The sequence below is a fragment of the Oculina patagonica genome, chromosome 10 (assembly GCF_052425735.1).
Source record: "Oculina patagonica isolate OP01 chromosome 10, crgOcupat, whole genome shotgun sequence".
NCBI lineage: Eukaryota > Metazoa > Cnidaria > Anthozoa > Scleractinia > Oculinidae > Oculina > Oculina patagonica.
This window is the reverse complement of record NC_135767.1, coordinates 9,508,318-9,516,737: the sequence shown is the minus strand read 5'-3', so window position 1 is coordinate 9,516,737 and position 8,420 is coordinate 9,508,318. Positions and strand designations below refer to the sequence as shown.

Genomic DNA, 8,420 nt, shown 5'->3' with positions numbered 1-8,420 from the left:
TTGTCCAGTTTGCTCTTTAAAGAAGTCAATAACGTTTCTATCGTTGAATATGACTGACCATAAACGAATTGCCATGTGACGACTTGACCCAATTCGTTCATCACCGCAAAAAGAGAATCATACTGCTTCATCCATTTTCCACCACGCAGCAAACCAATGTTACTAGCAATCTTAAATGTGTGGTCGCAGGATAGCCATGTGGCGGTCAAGTCGCTCATTTCTCTATTGAAATACTCTTCGTTTTCTCTAAAGTACTCAATGTAGAAATGAGTAAGCACATCATTACTCAGTGGAATGTCAACGTATTCGAGTGTGATGTCTTTGTCGCTTTGTCTTGAGAATTCTGCTAAATAGCGATAAAAGTACTGTTCTCTCCGCAATTCTGTTAAAAACAGTTCTATTTCTAGAAACGACATTCCTGCAATAACAAGCTTCGGAATTTAGAATAAAAGATCTCTAGTTACTCCAGCTCTATGTAAAAGTACAAACGGTATCAAATTTGTATCAGGAAATTGTTTCAAAATTGACAGATGTGTTCCTCCAAAACAGTGCTTTGAATTTTTTCCGCATGCATAGTTTCTAGTAACAATAAGGCAAATTTCTTCACAATGATGAATAGTTCTCGGATTCTTTCTTTCACTAGAGCCATCATTCCAAAAGGTCGCTTTTAGTGTCCCACCACAGTTTTGCTCGCCGCATTTCAGTCCATGGGGAAAAATCCAGTGAAACTGAACCTCCGGTTGTTTTAGTATAATTTTTAGAGGTGATCATCAAGAACTAAAAAAATAACGATAGCAAACAAGAAAACAGCAAACTTAAGCTTAAGTGTTCACTTGCATACGGTGTAAACCAGTTTAATTCATCGATTGCAATCAGAATTTATTTACTTAAAGCAATAAAACGGAACAAAACAAACACTATGAGAAAGATAGATGTCCGGTACCTTTGTATGATTGTTGATGACTTCTAAGCGAATGTGGAAATCTTCTCGAAAATGAGTAGCTCCGGTGAGAAGAGAACTAAATAATGTTTGCTCAATCGATCTGACTGAGTTTCTCATCGATCGCCAAAACCGCTGTGTTTACGATCATTTCTAATGCCTTGAGAACCATCTCTTGAAAATATTTTCGGTCCAAAAGCCTTGGTAGTTAATTTGAAAAATTCCCAGTGTTTAAAATATCTAGTACTTGGACGGGTTTCTTTCAAATCAAAGAAATTTTCATTCAGCAAAAGCGGCCATGTTTACTTGCCTGGATGTCAAAGGTGGCGTGGCTAAGTAACCTAGCCTTCAAAGCTATAATCACCTCGCGCGGGGTGAATATTTAACAATTATTCCATGAGCCCGCGTTGGATACGAGGTGGTAAATAGCCAACGAGGCGCGAAGCGCCGAGTTGGCTATAACGACTCGTATCCAACAAGGGCGAATGGAATAATTGTTTTATTAAATTCTTCACAAGTTTAAATCGACTGGACATTTCATTTTGATGTAAACGAAGTGATAGTATGAGGAGGCGCGAAAATTTCTGGCGCGGTGTTCACTTCTTGAGTTGAATGAAACATACGAGGAAAGCGAGCCAGAGAGTTTTCTTTCCAAGATTTTTCTCGAACAATCCCCTCTAAAGTCGTCTAAATATCCTGGAAATTGTGACAACAGTTAAGATTTACGAGAAGATCCGAAGCAAAAGCTTTTCTGGAAACTACAAGTCTTGTGCAAGTCGAACGAAGCAAGTGTTTTATAATACATTGTACTTCTTTACGGTTCCACGGCTGTCATCAAGACTGCTATATTATTTGAAGCGAAATTCAGCTTAAAGTGGAACAGGTTTGTTGAAGTATAAAAGGACAAAACCAAGATTGAAAGGTAACAAACTTTACGGAAGTGCTGAGCCTAGTTTTATGACGTACACTGAATGAAACTGTGTCAGTTTGCCGTTCTTTCGTAAATTATTTGCTGCTTTTCTACTTTATTGACTCGCTCTTGTTGTGCGTTTACAAGTGTTATTAATTAAACTTTTCGCATCAATCCTTTTGTTTTGCGTACTTAATTTTACTATGGCATTTCTGTGGTTGTGATAGGCACCGCTGATTATTTCTTGTTCATAAAGTTCGCCAAATTTGATGTTTTTTTACCATTTTTCCGATGGAACTGTCGCTTCCCATAGAAAAATTTTAGCTTGGCAAAAGTAACGCAATCATTTTCCAAATAAGGTCAAACTAAGGTATACGAGCTGACAACCGGGATTGAGTGAACCAATCAGAATGCTAGAAATGCAATATCCGTGGCTGAAAATTTAATAAAGCCTCATAAGCCGAGCTTCTCGACCAATCAGAATGCTTCAATTCTTATAATCACCTCTGAAATTATACTAAATAAGTATAACAGGATAATTACACAACAGTACATCTTCACCATTTTCTGATGACACAGGAACACAACTTCTTAGCAGTGGTAGTGGGTATGGCCCAAACTGAGTGGTAGAGTGCAGTTCGATCACATTCTGAATGTACCTGGAGATTTTGTCATCGACGCCCAGCGCTACTGGAATGACAAACAGCGAAAACACAGCAAAGGCAAACTGATTGATTCTCAACATCATATATGGCGCCTCATTCACGTGATATGACGAACTCTTGCCAAACAAAACGTTTCATTTCCACGAGACTTTACCAAAAGGACACATTTTACTTTCCAGTGTCAAAGGAACCAAATCAAATGTTAAAGGTCAAAGAGGAATACAGCGTGAGAACAGTTGCTCGTGATTGGTTGATTCAGCGGCAGGCATGAAACCGCAAAGGGTGAAATGAACATGAAATGAACGTGCTTTAAATGAAGTGAACATTTGTGAAAAAAAAACCCTGTTTATATGATGACCACTGCATAATGGTGAGGGTTTTCAGTTTTTTCAACCAACCAACCTAAAAAGATAGTCTTAGTAGTTTGCAGTTGGCTTCCCGTTAGTGTGTGCCACTGATCGCCACTGATACGATGATGGATGGAAATGAGCGAAACTAACAACTGGTACAAAATTTTCAAACTTCCGTTGCCTATTCGATTTGCAGCGGAAAGTTCAGGATATTTTTGCAAACAATAAACAATTTCAAACCGTGTTTTGCTTTTTTTAACGGAGGTTATGTAGGTACGATTTGATCAAATAAACTTTAAAAATGACTTCCAAGAACACTTCTCAACGCGGTGCTGTTTCTCCCAAATTTCAGTTCCAGTACCCCCCAATGAATATTGTCCCTGATATGCATACACGTGAAGACTGGTATGGTTTGAATTCTTGACATTCATTGGTTAACTGCCTTTCAATTGTCCCGAATCACTTTTGGCGCACTTTTCTGAATGCTTCGTTCTTCTGATGTGCTTTGAGCTGCTGGCTTTTTAGTTTCAGTGTGAGCTCGTATTGGGCGCTTTATTTCGTTTCTCAGTGTACACTCGGCTCGGTGACAAGACTAGAGCAAAGGTAAGAATACACGAAATAAGCAAGACAAGATGTTACAGGAGTTTAACTGGTCAATGGTGTATACATACTATGCAATATAATAACTCGAGCCGAAGAAAGATTATTCTTGCACGTTACCTACTCGTTAGCTCTGAAAGACGACACTCGTGATATTGTTAACCTTGGTTTACAAGGAGATGCTAAATAGCAGAGTATTCCGATTAAGTTGTTTACGTTTTTAGCGAAAAAATATCAAACAAATATTCGGATATAGCAGAGGATGAATACTGTGCGAAGGAAAATTTGAAACGAACTGCATTCTTGTATACGCCACGCTCCCTGTCACGCTAGTAACTTTGGTTGCACTTTTTTTTTCAGTTGGGTAGGATGCGTCCCCGGGGATGCGTCCTTCTAAACGTCCCCGTATGGGGAATGTGAATGCGCAGCTTAACGAAACAATTCTCCAGACCCAAAAGGTTGGCGCCATAAACTGGGAGTCAGTTGCTCCTCCGGCTATTGCGGATTTTCTGGAAGTTCAGAGACACAGTGTCAAGCTCTCCTGAGCAGCTTTTTACGGGACTCCTTGCTGTTTTCTCCGGTCTCCTGGGTGGAAAAACGAAATTGATCGTAAGGCCCACCTACAGAGAATGTGCAATTCTTCACAGCGTGTGTCTCGCAGATCCAGGGGCTGGGAAATCAGCAGCCTTTGACGTGGTTTCTCGGCCACTTGACGAATGTAGGCTCCGCGATTTGATAGTGGACCGCTACACCCAGGCTGGCCTGTTTGACCACCTGTCGAACGAGCGCCATGGTGGAGTCGCCCTACTCATTAGTTCAGAGCTTGGAAAGTTTCTAGAAAGCGTTCTGAAGAAGCAGGTTGAGATAGCTGGTGAGCGGCAATTGTTTTGTCGCCTCCATGATGGCACCATGTGGTCAAGAGTGACCGGAAACAGTGACCGTATGGAAGTTGAAAACCCCTACGTCATCATCGGGGGTTACAGCCAACCGGAGCCTTTTATAGAGACTTGCCTTAACTTAACCAGCCGAAACGACGGATTCCCTGACCGACTTCTACTTTCTACGCCGCCCTCTGTTGCCTTGCACGAAGAAGAAATAGACGAATGGAATGAACTTCTATCTGATTTGTACAGCAACGTCAAGCTTTCACGTGTATATTCCTTTACTGAAGCTTTTCACTGTCTGTGAAGGCAAAAGACGTGTACCGGAAGTTCGCAAATGAGATAGCGGATAAGCTAAATGAACAGTGGAAAGAAAGAAAATGGACTGACGGGAAATTGTCGAAGGATAAGAAGACTGTACTCAGGTTGGCGTTAAACTTACATGTGTTGTACTTCGCTCTTGGAGAGGAGATTTCTGGAACGATCCCGACAACGGTGCCAATGGTGATCAGCGCGGAATTTATGACGCAAGCTGTTGAGCTGACAGCAGCCCAAAGAGCTTGTTATGAAAAAGTATGTGCAATCGTAGAATGCCACCGTTTAATAGGAAGCCCAGACACAAATCAAATTTCGAGGCTAATGATAGCCTTTAGCTAAGAACACAAACATTCAACAAAATTTGAATGGGTTCGAACATTATTATACATACTTGTCTGACTGTAATAACATTTAGAAACCGCGTTAAGTGAGCGTCATATTTCTCTATTCTCAATGCAATATATATAAATTCTTTACTGAAAATAGAGGCTAAATTAAACTTCTTTTTTATTTAGCGCTGTAATACGCTTAAGGAAGACGAGAGACTCCAGGATTACCCCGAGGAGCTGAAGAGGAGGATCCTGCTGCACCCCGGGCCATATGTTAAGCCCAGGAATTAAATGCGAAGACTGCCTCGAGGAATACGATCAACAGAAAACTTGGTAGCTGAAATGCAGTCCCTTCAGGAACTCGGATTTGGAACTCTGCACAGCAGGGGAGCCGTGCAAAAAGGTTTTTTGCAAAGTTTCCCTCGATAGGCTGCCGGATGCGAATGACCTGGTAGACGTGGAAGCCTACACCGAGCAGTTTAACAGTGAAGATAACATGCTCCCAAAAGCAGAAGCCGCTATCTTCCGCCGGCTAGTAACCGAGGGGCAGGAAGAAAGCGAGTAATTACATTCGAGCGATCACGTGGCACCTTCAGAAAAAGGAAAAAAAGTATTAGAAGTGAAAAGTAAATTGATATTACACTTATCTTGAAATCGGCTTTTTTCATTATCACTAGGAGTGTTATGCCTTTCCGTGAATGAATTCACCCAAAACGTATTGTTACACTGTGTATCGTAAGCGGGTATGCTGACACCGTTAATCTTAATAAAAAGAAACAGTTTGCAATAACTTGTTGCTAAGAAAACTACGTTGAGAAAAAGAACTGAACAGTCTGTAATAAGTAGTTTAACAGTCTGTAATAAGTAGTTTAACAGTCTGTAATAAGTTGTTGCTAAGAAAACTACGTTGAGAAAAAGAACTGAACAGTCTGTAATAAGTAGTTTAACAGTCTGTAATAAGTAGTTTAACAGTCTGTAATAAGTTGTTGCTAAGAAAACTACGTTGAGAAAAAGAACTGAACAGTCTGTAATAAGTAGTTTAACAGTCTGTAATAAGTTGTTGCTAAGGAAACTACGTTGAGAAAAAGTAGCAGTCTGTAATGAGTAGTTTAACAGTCTGTAATAAGTTGATGCTAAGGAAACTACGTTGAGAAAAAGTAGCTGTCTGTAATAAGTAGTTTAACAATCTGATGTAAGTTGTTGCTAAGAAAACTATGTTGAAGTTGTAAACTGAGTGAAAAATAGATTATATTGACTCAAAGTGGATAGTTTGATTTGTTGTCGGAGGCAGAAAAAGATTTCAATGTTAATACTGGCTTCTACCCTTGATAACATACATTTTTGACAAAAAGTACATTTGACAAAAAGAACCTTTTAATCTTGGGTGAAGGGGGAGACGCTATTGACAAAAAAGCCAATATGACGGTCTATCAGCCATCGGTTTACGTGCACGATGACTCAAATAATAATTAATTTATTAAAAAAACTGTCGGTTTGTTGGCACCGACAATTTGACCGAAACATTTTGTCGGTTCACGTATATAAAGGTTTAAATAAGTTACTCAAAAACTGTCGGTTTGTCGGCACCGACAAATTGACCGACACATTTTGTCGGTCTGTCGGTTCACGTGTATGAAGGCTTAAATAAGTTATTCAAAAAACTGTCGGTCTGTCGGTACCGACAAATTGACCGACACATTTTGTCGGTCTGTCGGTTCACGTATATGAAGGCTTAAATGATTTATTCAAAAAACTGTCGGTACCGACAAATTGACGGGACACATTTTGTCGGTCTGTCGGTCTGTAGGTTCACGTATATGATGGCTCAAATAATTAAGGCAAAAACTGTTGGTCTGTCGGTACCAACAAATTGACCGACAGATTTTTAGTGGTGATTTTGTACAATTGGTGATAACTGTAAGAGAGTGTGGAATGATAAAGGTGACGTCATTTGGTGATCCACAACACCAAGAAAGCGCCCACTAAACGGCTTTCACTCGTCAAATTCTTATCGCGTATGCCGATTTTGATGAATACACGTACAACGGTTGAAAAGTTCAGTAAGCGAGCTCACAATTATCCAGTACATCATTCTCTCCTGACCCCATACCTCCGTTCCACTGTAGAAATCAAACGTGTTTTGCATGATGTACGCTCTAAGTCGATTCATACCCATGACAATCAAAGATGGCGTACCGAAACTGAGTAAACAATCGAAGTGCATAGTTCCCAGTGCTACTCGGTTGGAGTAATCGTAACATTGCCCGTCCACGGGCGACAACATATAGGCGTCACCGCCTAAAAAGTGTACATTTACAGCAACCTTCGAGCCTATTCCTTTACTCTCACTAAAAAAGTTTCCCATCATGTTTTCAGCGGTCTGAGCAACTACCATTTGAATAGAGCTATGCTTGCAAACGTGTAATTCCCTTATTCGTGACCGAAAAGGAACTCTGGGAAGTACAGCCATGTCAGCAGCACGGAAGTCCATCTACCCTTTGTTTCATACCTTCTTTTCTTTTTTTCCAAAGATAATGATTCTCATGCCTTTCGTTGCCTACCACTAAAGTAAGATCAGTTAAGACCAACATCTTGGGAAATCCCCGTGACATAGCTGCTTTAAGTAAGCAACCTTTCGACTACTTTCTTCGTCTACGACCACACCACAGGGAAAGTGCCGGTTCTCGTCCGATCACCGAAGCCAAGTCCTGTCGGGCGGTGTTAGTACTTGGCTGGGAGACTGCTTGGGAATACTCCGTGTTGTAGACTTTTGCGACAGTTTTTGACTAAGTTCACATTTTTGCCTTCAACATAATTATTAAAAAACTGAAAGTGTACATTTACAGCAAACTTCGAGCCTATTCCTTTACTCTCAATAAGAAAGTTTCCCATCATTTTTTCAGCAGTCTGAGCAACTACCATTTGAATAGAGCTATGCTTACAAACGTGTAATTTCCTTATTCGTGACCGAAAAGGAACTCTGGGAAGTACAGCAATGTCAGCAGCACGAAGTCCATCTACCCTTTGTTTCATACCTTCTTTTCTTTTTTTTTCCAAAGATAATGATTCTCATGGCTTTCTTTACCTACCACTAAAATTAGAACAGTTTAGACCAACATCTTGGGAAATCCCTGTGACATAGCTGGCTCCTCCCAATTTTTCTGGGAGTACCACCCCACCCCACTCAAAAAGGCAGAACAATTGATCCCGATGGTCTGAACATCCGCGAAGAAACATATTAATTGTTTCCTTTGATTATGTTATTTCATTATTTTATTTTACCGTATGCTTATCTTTAATTTACACAGTCATTAGTTTTACGTATTTCCGGTATCACGAAAATACGCTACATAAAAACACGTCCCAGTGTAAATTCTCATTGTTCCTGAAGAAGGCTGGTCTAGCCAGCTGAAACATAGTACACCTT

General features: G+C 40.3%; 1 pseudogene; it reads left to right on the top strand.

Moving 5' to 3' along the window:
* Window positions 1–7,643: 7,643 nt before the first annotated feature.
* LOC144629375 (5S ribosomal RNA) lies at window positions 7,644–7,762 on the top strand (annotated as a pseudogene).
* Window positions 7,763–8,420: the final 658 nt, after the last annotated feature.